Source organism: Bubalus bubalis, chromosome 3 (genome assembly GCF_019923935.1).
Source record: "Bubalus bubalis isolate 160015118507 breed Murrah chromosome 3, NDDB_SH_1, whole genome shotgun sequence".
NCBI classification, from domain to species: Eukaryota; Metazoa; Chordata; class Mammalia; order Artiodactyla; family Bovidae; genus Bubalus; species Bubalus bubalis.
Window position 1 is genome coordinate 174538309 of NC_059159.1, and position 15314 is coordinate 174553622.

A 15314-nucleotide genomic window follows, 5' to 3' on the forward strand; every position below is an offset into this window, starting at 1 on the left:
TAAAAAGCCTGTTGATGAAAGTGAAAGAGGAGAGTGAAAAAGTTGGCTTAAAGCTCAACATTCAGAAAACTAAGATCATGGCATCTGGTCCCATCACTTCATGGCAAATAGATGGGGAAACAGTGGAAACAGTGTCAGACTTTATTTTTGGGGGCTCCAAAATCACTGTAGATGGTGATTGCAGCCATGAAATTAAAAGACACTTACTCCTTGGAAGGAAAGTTATGACCAAACTAGACAGCATATTAAAAAGCAGAGATATTACTTTGCCAACAAAGGTCCGTCTAGTCAAGGCTATGGTTTTTCCAGTGGTCATGTATGGATGTGAGAGTTGGACTATGAAGAAAGCTGAGTGCTGAAGAATTGATGCTTTTGAACTGTGGTGTTGGAGAAGACTCTTGAGAGTCCCTTGGACTGCAAGGAGATCCAACCAGTCCATCCTAAAGGAATCAGTCCTGGGTGTTCATTGGAAGGACTGATGCTGAAGCTGAAACTCCAGTACTTTGGCCACATGATGCGAAGAGCTGACTCATTGGAAAAGATCCTGATGCTGGGAGGGGTTGGGGGCAGGAGAAGAAGGGGACGACAGAGGATGAGATGGCTGGATGGCATCGCCAACCCGATGGACATGAGTTTGGGTAAGCTCCGGGAGTTGGTGATGGACAGGGAGGCCTGACATGCTGTGATTCATGGGGTCACAAAGAGTGGGACACGACTGAGCGAATGAAATGAACTGACTGAACATGTAATTGACAAAATTGTTAAATATTTAAAGGGCACAGCATGATGATTTGAAATACATATGCATTGTGAAAGGATCTCCAATTAATTAACACATCCATCATCTCACATATTTACTTCTTTAATGAGAACACAAGTTCTACTGCCTTAGCAAGTTTCAGTTATATAACACAATATTATCAACCATAGTCACATGCCGTACATTAGATCACCAGAACATATTGCTCATAGAAACTGGGCGTTTGTATCCTTTGACTTGTATCTCTTAATTTTCCCTCCTCCCAATCTCTGATAACCACCAGTCGAGTCTCTTGTCTCTATGAGTTTGACTTTTCAGATTCCCGCACGAGGTCATACGGGCTTCCCAGGGCTCAATGGTAACGATTATGCCTGCCCAAGCAGGAGACACAAGAGGCACAGTTTCGATCTCTGGGTCAGAAAGATCCCCCAGAGGAGGAAATGGCAACCCACTCTAGGATTTGTGCCTGGAAAATTCCATGGACAGAGGAGACTGATGGGCTTCAGTTGGTAAGGTTGCAAAGAGCTGGATACAACTGAGCAAGCGTGCGCGTGTGTGCACACACACACAGACACACACACACACACACGAGATCATACAGTGCTTGTCTTTCTCTCAGAGAGCTGGACTTATTTCACTTAGCATAATGCCCTCTAGGTCTATCCGTATTGTCTCAAGTTCCGCGATTTTTTGCTTTTATTTATGTATACCATATTTTCTTTGTCCAGTCTTCTGTTGATGGACGCTTGGGATTTTACAGATAATAACATGCCATCTGCAAACACAGATAACCTTGCTTTTCCCATTTGGACGCTTTCCATTTCTTTCCCTTGCCTCATTGCTCTGGTGAGGGTCGCAGCACTAGGCTGAGCAGCAGCGGTGAGAGTGGCACCCTGCTTGGTCCTGGCCTCGGAGAGAAGGTTCCACATTTTCAGTTGAGCATGATGTTAACTGTGGGCTGGTCACATGTGAGCTTGTTGTTTAATCTCTACTTCGTGAATTTTCCAGTTTTCTTCCTACTCTAGTTTCATAAAATGTAGTCAGAAAGATGCTTGATGCTATTTCAGTTTTCTTAACTTTATTAAGACCTGTTTTGTGCCTAACGTAGGCTCTATCCTGGAGAATATTCCATGAGCACTGGAGAAGAAAGTGTGTTCTGCTGCTATTGGTCCAACATGTCTTTACTGATTTTCTGTCTGGATGATCCGTCTACTGGGGAGAGTGGGATATCACAGCTCTGCACTGTTACTGCATCGCCATCTGTTATCCTTTCATGTCTGTTAATACTCGCTTTATGTATTTAGGTGCCCCTATGCTGGGCACATAGGTATTTACCAATGCCATTGCCTCTTGTTGAATTGACCCCTTTATCATTATGTAGAGACCTTCTTTGTTCTTATTATAGTATTTGGTTTAAAGTCTATTTTTCCTGATATATATATATATAGCTACCTCTGCTTTCTTGTGGTTTCCAGTTATGTGGAATATTTTTTCCATCTCTTCATTTTCAGTCTACATGTTTCCTTAAAGCTGAAGTGAGTCTATTGCAGACAGCATATAGTTGAGTCTTTTTTTTAAAAAAAATCCACGTGGCCTCTCTAGACTGTTTTTATTAGGGAATTTAGTCTATTTACACTTAAAGTAAGAATTGATAGGTATGGACTCACTATTGCCACTTTGTTCATTGTTTTCTGGTGGTTTTGTAATTCCTTTGTTCATATCTTCCCCTCTTACTCTCTTTCTTTGTGATCTGATGATTTTCTGTAGTGGTTTGCTCATTCGTTTTTCTTTATATTTTGTGTATCTACTGTAGATTTTTGCTTTGTGGTTACTGTGAGGGCTTACATAACACGTGTTTATAAGAGTCTGTTTTAGGTTGATGACAACTTAGCACACATATCATAGCTCTGCATTTTACTAACCCTAACCCTAACCCTTCATGTATCTTTAATGTTACAATTTATCTCTTTTATCTGTGTATCCATCAGCAAATTCTTACAGCTACTTTAGCACTTTGCTATCTGACATTCACACCAGATTCATAAGGATTCAACCACCACCTCAATCACAACAATAGAGCATCTGCATTTAGTGCTGCTGCTGCTGCTGCTAAGTCGCTTCAGTCGTGTCTGACTCTGTGTGACCCCATAGACGGCAGCCCACCAGGCTCTGCCGTCCCTGGGGTTCTCCAGGCAAGAACACTGGAGTGGGTTGCCATTTCCTTATCCAATGCAGGAAAGTGAAAATGAAAGTGAAGTCGCTCAGTCGTGTCTGACTCTTCACGACCCCATGGACTGCAGCCACCAGGCTCCTCCATCCATGGGATTTTCCAGGCAAGAGCACTGGACTTAGACTATTCTCCCAGCTGCCAGCTTCAATTTCTTGCCTCCACACAGCAGCCAAATGATCCTCACACTCCAGCTTTTTTATCCTACTTTATGATCTTATTGCCTTATATTTTATGCATAAATGTGTAGACTTTTTTTTATAAAATAACTCTTAAGACATGAAAAAAGGAGAATAAAGACCCATATTATCATCACCCAGCAAAAAATAAAGCAAACTTCCTTTTCTTACTCAAAGATAATCATCATGCTGAATTAGCTATTTATTAATTCCATATATTTCTTTATATTTGTATTACTTATGTATGTGTCCCTAAACACGATGTTGTATTGTCTTGTATACTTGAAAGCTTACAAAATTTAAATTTTAAAAAATTATACTTGAATGTACTCATTTGCAATAAGATTATCAGAAATTATGATGTATACATTCAAGGAATTAAAAACATGTTAGAGAATTTCAACAGAAAGTTGACACTATAGGGAGAACTAAATGAAAAAAACTGGGGTGAAAAAATAAACTAGGAACACAATAAATGGATTTAACGATAACTTAGACTCAGCAAATAGAGAATCATTGCACTGTCGGTAGGTCTAAAGCATAGGGAGTTGAAAAAAGTTGAAAACACAGGAAACACTTGTCTGTACATTTTCCCAAACTGATCGGATTACAAGACTTTATGGTATATTTTGCATGTAGCAGGGCAAGCAGTTCTTCTCACCTTTTTTTTTTTTTTCTCTGCAGGTTTCCCTGGCTGTTATTTTTGCTTATGTTACATGTGAACTTAAGAATCAACCTAATTGTCTTCAGGAAAATAGACTATTTTTTAGTGGCACTGTACTAAGTTATATTAATAATAAATGTATTAACATAAGGAAAATTATCCTTATGATGTTCAGTTGTCCAAAGCAAGGACAGTGGGTGTCTTTGTATCTGTCCGAGTCTAACGTTGTCTTTAGAAGCATTCTAAGGTTCTCACATGGCACTTGCATACTTCTGCTAAGTTTCCATCTTGGCATTTTATCATGTTTGTGGATATTTTAGTTTTGCATCCACCTACTTTAAATGTCTCAGCACCGCACTTGTTCATATGCTGCTCCTTTCACCAAAACTCCTGAGGAGAAGACCAAGCCTTAGGCAATTTTGTATTTTCAGTGCCCAGCAAAATTCTCTGTTACTGAATGAATTTCCATTTCTCAACTGAGAAAAAAAATAGAGGACAAGACAGTTAAACAGTTTGCCAAGACTAATGGACTTGTTAAGAACTGGAACTTAAAATACACTCTTCTGAGTCTATAGAAACACCCTGTGTTTAATGGGATTCACAAAATCCTCCAACCATTACTCATATATCACAAGATATTTGTTTTATATCTAAGACCTCCCTAGAGCCAGCTTTTGTTAAAAAAAAAAGATAAACTTTTCTTTGTTCATCTAAGACACTCATGAGTATTTCTTCAATATTATCTACAATTTGAAAGCTTTATCAAGAGTTTCAACCAGAAATGAGAATACTTTTTTTAAAAAAAGCTAGATGCCTAAACACCTTTTGAGTTTTGTCTTTTGTCATCTGGAGTATTTTCTGTACTCTCTCTCTTCAATCTCAGTAATCTCATTGTCCTGTCTATTTAATTGCCACGTGAATTTGTGGTCACACTGAGTGGTCTGGCCTTTGGGACTCAATGCTGTCAGTCAGGGCTGCACTTACAACAATCAGTTCACTTCAGTCGCTCAGTCACGTCCAGCTCATTGACCCCATGGACTGCAGCACGCCAGGCCACCCTGTCCATCACCAACTCCTGGAACTTGCTCAAACTCATGTCCATCGAGTTGGTGATGCCATCCAACCATCTCATCCTCTGTCATCCCCTTCTTCTCCTGCCCTCAATCTTTCCCAGCATCAGGGTCTTTTCCAATAAGTCAGTTCTTTGCACCAAGTGGCCAAAGTATTGGAGCTTCAGCATCAGTCCTTCCAATGAACATTCAGGGTTGATTTCCTTTCAGATTGACTAGTTTGATCTCCTTGCAGTCCAAGGGACTCTCAAGAGTCTTCTCCAACACCACGTTTCAAAAGCATCAGTTTTTCGGTGCAAAGCTTTCTTTATGGTCTAAGTCTCACATCCATACATGACTGCTGGAAAAACTATAGCTTTGACTATGTGGACCTTTGTTGGCAAAGTAATGTCTCTGCTTTTTAAAATGCTTTCTAGATTGGTCATCGCTTTTCTTCCAAGGAGCAAGCATTGAGAGAGTCAATTCCTAGGCAGGTTGATTAGAAGTCCAGGGGTCCCCAGGGAGAAAGGTGTTTGGAATTCTCAAGGAGGGGAAAAGGACAAACTTTTTTCCCTCTACATTCCTTAGGATTATATAACAGTAATGTATCCTGCTTGAGGACAGTTTCTGGAAAAAACCTTCTGGCTAATCCTGTAATCTTAAAATGTAAATTATGGGAGTGGGTCTAGTAAGGTCTTTACAATCTCCAGACATTCTTTTGATTCACTGTAATAAGTAATTAAAAAGCATATAACTCCATTTCTAACACTAGCAAGGGGAGTATTCTTTCTGCCACCTTCCGATGTCTTTGTTAGAAGCTTTCTCTATCTCTTTTATACTTTAATAAAACTTTATTACACAAAAGCTCTGAGTGATCAAGCCTCAGCTCCGGATTGAGTTCTTCTCCGCTGGAGGCCAAGAATTCTGGCATCTTTCATGGTTCAGCAACAACCTTTCAGCATCTTTTAATTTCATGGCTACAGTCACCAATCTGCAGTGATTTTGGAGCCCAAGTAAATAAAGTCTGTCACTGTTTCCATTGTTTCCCCATCTATTTGCCATGAAGCCATGGGAACTGATGCCATAATCTTTGCTTTTTGAATGTTGAGTTTTAATCCAACTTTTTCACTCTCCTCTTTCACTTTAATGAAGAGGCTTTTTAATTCCTCTTTGCTTTCTGACCTAAGGGTGGTGTCATCTGCATATCTGAGGTTATTGATATTTCTCCCAGCCACCTTTATTTTGTTCTTTTTGTCTGTTTTTTCCTATGCATTTGCTAATTTTTTTAATTTATTTTTTAATTGAAGGATAATTGCTTTACTGAATTTTGTTGTTTTCTGTCGAACCTCAACATGAAGCAGCTATAGGTATACATATCTCCCTCCCTCTTGAACCTCTGTCCCATCTCCCTCCCCATCCCTCCCCTCTACGTTGATACAGAGCCCCTGTTTGAGTTTCCTGAGACATAAAGCAAATTCCCGTTGCCTATCTATTTTACATATGGTAATGTAAGTTTCCATGTTACCCTCTCCATACCTCTCACCCGCTCCTCCGCTTTCCCCATGTCCATAAGTCTGCCCTCTATGTCTGTTTCTCCATTCAGTTCAGTTCCATTCAGTCGCTCAGTCATGTCCGAATCTTTGCGACCCCATGAATCGCAGCACGCCAGGCCTCCCTGTCCATCACCAACTCCCAGAGTTCACTCAGACTCACGTCCATAGAGTCAGTGATGCCATCCAGCTATCTCATCCTCTGTCCTCCCCTTCTCCTCCTGTCCCCAATCCCTCCCAGCATCAGAGTCTTTACCAATGAGTCAACTCTTCTCATGAGGTGGCCAAAGTACTGGAGTTTCAGCTTTAGCATCATTCCTTCCAAAGAAATCCCAGGGCTGATCTCCTTCAGAATGGACTGGTTGGATCTCCTTGCAGTCTGAGGGACTCTCAAGAGTCTTTTCCAACACTACAGTTCAAAAGCATCAATTCTTCGGCACTCAATTTCTTCACAGTCCAACTCTCACATCCATACATGACCACAGGAAAAACCATAGCCTTGACTAGACGGACCTTTGTTGGCAAAGTAATGTCTCTGCTTTTGAATATGCTATCTAGATTGGTCATAACTTTCCTTCCAAGGAGTAAGTGTCTTTTAATTTCATGGCTGCAGTCACCATCTGCAGTGATTTTGGAGCCCCCCAAAATAAAGTCTGACACTGTTTCCACTGTTTCCCCATCTATTTCCCATGAAGTGATGGGACCAGATGCCATGATCTTTGTTTTCTGAATGTTGAGCTTTCCCTGCAAATAAATTCTTCACTACCATCTTTCTAGATACCATATATATGTATTCAGTTCAGTTCAGTTCAGTCACTCAGTAGTGTCCGATTCTTTGTGACCCCATGAATTGCAGCACACCAGGTGTCCATGTCCATCACCAACTCCCGGAGTTCACTCAAACTCATGTCCATTGAGTCGGAGATGCCATCCAGCCATCTCATCCTCTGTCATCCCCTTCTCCTCCTGCCCCCAATCCCTCCCAGCATCAGAGTCTTTTCCAACGAGTCAACTCTTTGCATGAGATGGCCAAAGTACTGGAGTTTCAGCTTTAGATCAGTCTTTCCAGTGAACACCCAGGACTGATCTCCTTTAGAATGGACTGGTTGGATCTCCTTGCAGTCCAAGGGACTCTCAAGAGTCTTCTCCAACACCACAGTTCAAAAGCATCAATTCTTCGACGCTCAGCTTTCTTCACAGTCCAACTCTCTTATCCATACATGACCACTGGAAAAACCATAGCCTTGACTAGACAAACCTTTGTTGGCAAAGTAATGTCTCTTCCTTTTAATATGCTATCTAGGTTGGTCATAACTTTCCTTCCAAGGAGTAAGTGTCTTTTAATTTCATGGCTGCAATCACCATCTACAGTGATTTTGGAGCCTCAAAATATAAAGTCTGACACTGTTTCCACTGTTTCCCCATCTATTTGCCCTGAAGTGTCTGCTTTATTGACTATGCCAAAGCCTTTGACTGTGTGGATCACAATAAATTGTGCAAAATTCTAAAAGAGATGGGAATACCAGACCACCTGACCTGCCTCTTGAGAAATCTGTATGCAGGTCAGGAAGCAACAGTTAGAACTGGACATGTGCCGGGGACCAGCCCCAGCTGATCCAGGGTATTCGAAGGAGAGACGGCATAGGCGAGGGTCAGGAAACAACTGCTTAATTAAACGTTAATTAAGGAAAAGAATAAGGATAGCTCAGTAGGAAAATTCAGTGGAGAAAAGAGGCTGAGTAGCTTGGTTTACGCGGGGGACCAATAAAACTTCAAGACAAGAAGCTTGCACCACTTACGTAGGCCGCAGGCGTCCTTCCGTTCTCCCGAAGGAGAGGAGACACTGAGGCCTCCCCGGTCGGATCTTAGAAGCCCAGGCATAATTAGTAAGCATGGTGGGTTCCGCGCTCCAGATGGAGACTCAACCAGAGTGAGAGAGAGAGACATGGGGAGACCAGTCTTTCGAGGAACTGATCCCAATTCTTTATTTTCCATGGTCTACTTTTATACACTGAGATGTTATGCAAAAGTCACGCGGGGTCAGCAGTCCTGACTTTTATCAAAGTCAGGTGCTTCATACAAATGTATACAGAGGTCTTAGGGGTGTTACATCATCTTCTGGCCGGGGGGCCTGCTGACAATTTACGACCCTCTCCTTGTGACAGCGGTCAGTCAACCAGGACACTTATTTCTCCAGGGGTGATTATTCTTAAAACAGACGCCACCCAAATAAAGTTACATTCCTATAGGGTGAGGGTGTAGTGGGTTTTAGTTAAGGAAAGAATTTACTTAGCCTAAGGTCTAACATGATTGATATCAAACATTAATACTTATTTCTTCTATATATTCATTAATGTGTGTAAGGGCAGGGGATATGGAGACTTAGCAACAAACATTGGCTCAACAAATGAAAAACCCTTCACCAATACAATTTCTAATCAGCCCATTACACTTATACTAATAATTTTCTAACTTTTCTAAGGAACCTGTTTTTAGAAGGTTTAAAGCATCTCGTGCCTCTCACAGTTGGGAGGCTGTGAGCAATCACATGTGGCCGGACAAGCCTGTCAGGCAGGCTAGAGAACCTTCAGAGGAGTTTGTAGGTTAAAACACTCCTATCACGCCCAGGAATTATTATTAACTGGAGCTCTAAGTTAACTCCTTCTCCGAAAGAGGTGGTGGGGGACAGCCCCCCGTAAAGTCAGAGGTGTAGGTGAGAGCACAAAGTAGTAAAGTAGGCAGGCTCTGGTTATGGGGGTAGATGCTTGAGGATTTCCAGGGGGACTCCTGAGGCTCGATCCCGCCTTTGCGTATGTCAAGCCTCCTTCCTCATGACCTTTGCCATGGGCGGAGTGCCTCACGCCGGCCCCCAACAGACATGGAACAACAGACTGGTTCCAAATAGGAAAAGGAGTACGTCAAGGCTGTATATTGTCAGCCTGCTTATTTAACTTATATGCAGAGTACATCATGAGAAATGGTGGACTGGAAGAATCACAAGCTGGAATCAAGATTGCCCGAAGAAATATCAATAACCTCAGATATGCAGATGACACCACCCTTATGGCAGAAAGTGAAGAGGAACTAAAAAACTTCTTGATGAAAGTGAAAGAGGAGAGTGAAAAAGTTGGCTTAAAACTCAACATTCAGAAAAGGAAGATCATAGCATCCGGTCCCATCACTTCATGGGAAATAGATGGGGAAACAGGGGAAACAGTGTCAGACTTTACTTTTTGGGCTCCAAAATCACTGTAGATGGTGACTGCAGCCATGAAATTAAAAGACGCTTACTCCTTGGAAGGAAAGTTATGACCAACCTAGATAGCACATTCAAAAGCAGAGACATTACTTTGCCAACAAAGGTCTTTCTAGTCAAGGCTATGGTTTTTCCTGTGGTCACATATGGATGTGAGAGTTGGACTGTGAAGAAAGCTGAGGGCTGAAGAATTGATGCTTTTGAACTGCGGTGTTGGAGAAGATTCTTGAGAGTCCCTTGGACTGCAAGGAGATCCAACCAGTCCATTCTGAAGGAGAGCAGCCCTGGGATTTCTTTGGAGGGAATGATGCTAAAGCTGAAACTCCAGTACTTTGGCCACCTCATGAGAAGAGTTGACTCATTGGAAAAGACTCTGATGCTGGGAGGGATTGGGGGCAGGAGAAGGGGATGACAGAGGATGAGATGGTTGGATGGCATCACTGAGTTGATGGACATGAGTCTGAGTGAACTCCGGGAGTTGGTGATGGACAGGGAGGCCTGGCGTGCTGCGATTCATGGGGTCGCAAAGATTCGGATACGACTGAGAGACTGAACTGAACTGAACTGTACTGATGTGATCAGATGCCATGATCTTCGTTTTCTGAATGTTGAGCTTTAAGCCAACTTTATCACTCTCCTCTTTCACTTTCATTAACAGGCTTTTAGTTTCTCTTCACTATCTGCCATAAGGGTGGTGTCATCTGCATATTTGAGGTTATTGATATTTCTCCCGGCAATCTTGATTCCAGCTTGTGATTCTTCCAGTCCACCATTTCTCATGATGTACTCTGCATATAAGTTAAATAAGCAGGCTGACAATATACAGCCTTGACGTACTCCTTTTCCTATTTGGAACCAGTCTGTTGTTCCATGTCCAGTTCTAACTGTTGCTTCCTGACCTGCATACAGGTTTCTCAATAGGCAGGTCAGGTGGTCTGGTATTCCCACGTCTTTTAGAGTTTTCCACAGTTTATTGTGATCCACACAGTCAAAGGCTTTGGCATAGTCAATAAAGTAGAAATAGATGTTTTTCTGGAACTCTCTTGCTTTTTCGATGATCCAGCAGATGTTGGCAATTTGATCTCTGGTTCCTCTGCCTTTTCTAAAACCAGCTTGAACAACTGGAAGTTCACAGTTCACGTATTGCTGAAGCCTGGCTTGGAGAATTTTGAGCATTACTTTACTAGCGTGTGAGATGAGTGCAATTGTGCGGTAGTTTGAGCATTCTTTGGCATTGCCTTTCTTTGGGATTGGAATGAAAACTGACCTTTTCCAGTCCTGTGGCCACTGCTGAGTTTTCCAAATTTGCTGGTATATTGAGTGCAGCACTTTCACAGCATCATATTTTAGGATTTGAAATAGCTCAAGTGGAATTTCATCACCTCCACTAGCTTTGTTCATAGTTATGCTTTCTAAGGCCCACTTGACTTCACATTCTAGGATGTCTGGCTCTAGGTCAGTGATTACATCATCGTGATTATCTTGGTCATGAAGATCTTTTTTGTACAGTTCTTCTCTGTATTCTTGCCACCACTTCTTAATATCTTCTGCTTCTGTTAAGTCCATACCATTTCTGTCCTTTATCGAGCCCATCTTTGCATGAAATGTTCCCCTGGTATCTCTAATTTTCTTGAAGAAATCTCTAGTCTTTCCCATTCTGTTGTTTTCCTCTATTTCTTTGCATTGATCACTGAGGAAGGCTTTCTTATCTCTTCTTGCTATTCTTTGGAACTCTGCATTCAGATGCAGATATCTTTCCTTTTCTCCTTTGCTTTTTGCTTCTCTTCTTTTCACAGCTATTTGTAAGGCCTCCCCAGACAGCCATTTTGCTTTTTTGTATTTCTTTTCCATGGGGATGGTCTTGATCCCTGTCTCCTGTACAATGTCACGAACCTCCGTCCATAGTTCATCAGGCACTCTATCTATCAGATCGAGGCCCTTAAATCTATTTCTCACTTCCACTGTATAATCATAAGGGATTTGATTTAGGTCATACCTGAATGGTCTAGTGGTTTTCCCTACTTTCTTCAATTTAAGTCTGAATTTGGCAATGAGTTCATGATCTAAGCCCCAGTCAGCTCCCGGTCTTGTTTTTGCTGACTGTATAGAGCTTCTCCATCTTTGATTGCAAAAAATATAATCAATCTGATTTCGGTGTTGACCATCTGGTGATGTCCATGTGTAGAGTCTTCTCTTGTGTTGTTGGAAGAGGGTGTTTGCTATGACCAGTGCGTTCTCTTGGCAGAACTCTATTAGCCTTTTCCCTGCTTCATTCTGTATTCCAAGGCCAAATTTGCCTGTTACCCCAGGTGTTTCTTGACTTCCTACTTTTGCATTCCAGTCCCCTATAATGAAAAGGACATCTTTTTTGGGTGTTAGTTCTAAAAGGTCTTGTAGGTCTTCATAGAACCGTTCAACTTCAGCTTCTTCAGCATTACTGGTTGGGGCATAGGCTTGGAATATTGTGATATTGAATGGTTTGCCTTGGAAATGAACAGAGATCATTCTGTTGTTTTTGAGATTGCATCCAAGTACTGCATTTTGGACTCTTTTGTTGACATGATGGCTACTCCATTTCTTCTAAGAGATGTGTTAGCATACGATAATTATTTTTCTCTTTCTGACTCATTAGTACTGACTCAAGTGCATTCCATTTTATGGCTGAGTGATATGCCATGCTTGGCTGGATGAAGCACAAGCTGGAATCAAGATTGCCAGGAGAAATATCAATAACCTCAGATATGCAGATGACACCACCCTTATGGCAGAAAATGAAGAAGAACTAAAGAGCCTCTTGAAGAAAGTGAAAAAGGAGAGTGAGAAAGTTGGCTTAAAACTCAACATTCAGAATACTAAGATCATGGCATCTGGTCCTATCACCTCATGGCAAATAGATGGGGAAACAATAGAAAGAGTGAGAGACTTTATTTTTCTGGGCTCCAAAATCACTGCAGATGGTTTCTGCAGCCATGAAATTAAAAGACGCTTGCTCCTTGGAAGGAAAGCTATGATCAGCCTAGACAGCATATTAAAAAGCAGAGACATTACTTTGTCAACAAAGGTCTGTCTAGTTAAGGCTATGGTTTATCCAGTAGTCATGTATGGATGTGAGAGCTGGACCATAAATAAAGCTGAGTGCTGAAGAACTGATGCTTTTGAGCTGTGGTGTTGGAGAAGACTCTTGAGAGTCCCTGAATCTGCAAGGAGATCCAACCAGTCCATCTTAAAGAAGATCAGTCCTGGGTGTTCGTTGGAAAGACTGATGCTGAAGCTGAAACTCCAGTACCTTGGCCACCTGATAAGAAGAATCTACTCGTTGGAAAGGACCCTGATGCTGGGAAAGATCGAAGGCTGGAAGTAAAGGCAACGACAGAGGATGAGATGGTTGGATGGCATCACTGACTCTATGGACATGAGTTTGAGCATGCTCCAGTAGTTGGTGATGGACAGGGAGTCCTGGCATCCTGCAGTCCATGGGGTCACAGAGAGTCAGACACAACTGAGTGACTGAACTGAACTGACTATTCCATCTTGTATATGTACCACAACTTCTTTATCCATTCATCTGTCGATGGACGTCTAGGTTGCTTCCATGTTCTAGCTGTTGTAAATGGTGTTGCAATGAACAATAGGACACATGTTGTTTTCAATTTTCGCTTCCTCAGGGTATATGCCTAAGAGTGGGATTGCTGAGTTATATGGTGGTTTTATTCCTAGTTTTTAAGGAATTGCCATACTGTCTTCCATAATGGCTGTATTTATATTCCCACCAACAGTACAAGAGAATTCCCTTTTCTCCACACTCTCTCCAGCATTTATTGTTTGTGAACTTTTTAATGAGGGCCATTCTGACCAGTCTGATGTGATATCTCATTGTATTTTTGATTTGTCTTTCTTTAATAATGAGTGATGTTGAGCATTTTTTCATGTGTTTGCTAGCCATCTATATATCTTCTTTGGAGAAATGTCTATTTAGGGGTCTTTTTTCCCACTTTTTGATTGGGTTGTTTGTTTTTCTGGTATTGAGTTGTATAAGCTACTTGTATATTTTGGAAATTAATCCCTTGTCAGTTGTTTCATTAGCTATGACTTTCTCCCATTTTGAGGGTTGTCTTTTCACCTTATTTATAGTTTCCTTTGCTGTGCAGAAATTTTAAGTTTAATCAGGTCCCACTTGTTTACTTTTGCTTTTATTTCCACTACTCTAGGAGGTGGGTCATAGAGGATCTTGCTTTGATATATGTCATCAAGTATTTTGCCTGTGTTTTCCTCTAAGAGTTTTATAGTTTCTGGCCTTAAATTTAGGCCTTTAATCCATTTTGAGTTTATCTTTGTGTACAGTGTCAGGAAGAGTTTTAATTTCACTCTTTTGCATGTAGCTGTCCAGTTTTCCCAGCACCATTTATTGAGGAGTCTGTCTTTGCCCCATTGTATATTCTTACTTCCTTTGTCAGAAATAAGGTACCCATAGGTACATGGGTTTATTTATGGGCTTTATATCTTGTTCCATTGGTCTATATTTCTGTTTTTGTGCCAGTACCATACTGTCTTGATGAGTGTAGCTTTGTAATATAAACTGAAATCAGAAAGGTTGATTCCTCCAGCTCCATTCTTCTTTCTGAAGACTGCTTTGCTATTCGGGGTCTTTTGTGTTTCCATATGAATTGTGAAATTTTTTTGTTCTAATTTTGTGAAAAATACCATTGGTAATTTGACAGGGATTGAATTAAATCTGTAGATTGTGTTTTGTAGTTTAGTCATTTTCACAATATTGATTCTTCTTAGCCAGGAACAAGGAATATCTCTCTACTTGTTTATGTCATCTTTGATTTCTTTCATCAGTGTCTTATAATTTTCTGTCTACAGTTCTTTTGTCTCCTTGGGTAAGTTTATTACTAGATATTTTATTCTTTTTGTTGCAATGATGAATGGGATTAATTCCTTAATTTCTCTTTCTGATTTTTCACTGTTTATAGGGATTGATTTTGTATCCTGCGACTTTGCTAAATTCACTGATTAGCTCTAGTAATTTTCTGATAGTATTTTAGGGTTTTCTATATATAGTATCATGTCATCTGCAAGCAGTGAGAGCTTTACTTCTTTTCCAATCTGGATTCCATTTATTTTTTTTCATCTCTGATTGCTGTAGCTACGACTTCCAAAACTATGTTGAAAAGTGGTAAAGGTGGACACCCTTTTCTTGTTTCCTTGATCTTAGGGTGAATGTTTTTAGTTTCTTACCATTGAGAATAATGTTTGCTGTGGGCTTATCAGATATGGCCTTTACTATGTCGAGGTAGATTCCTTCTATGCCCATTTTTTGGAGTTTTAACCATCAATGCATGCTGAACTTTGTCAAAGGTTTTTTCTGTATCTGTTGAGATTATCAGGATTACAGGACCGGAAAAGGTCAGCTTTTATTCCAATCCCAAAGAAAGGCAATGCCAAAGGATATTCAAACTACTGCACAATTGGACTCATCTCACACACTAGCAAAGTAATGCTCAAAATTCTCCAAATTAGGCTTCAACAGTATGTGAACCATGAATTATCAGATGTTCAAGCTGGATTTAGAAAAGGCAGAGGAATCAGAGATCAAATTGCCAACATCTGTTGGAACATCGAAAAA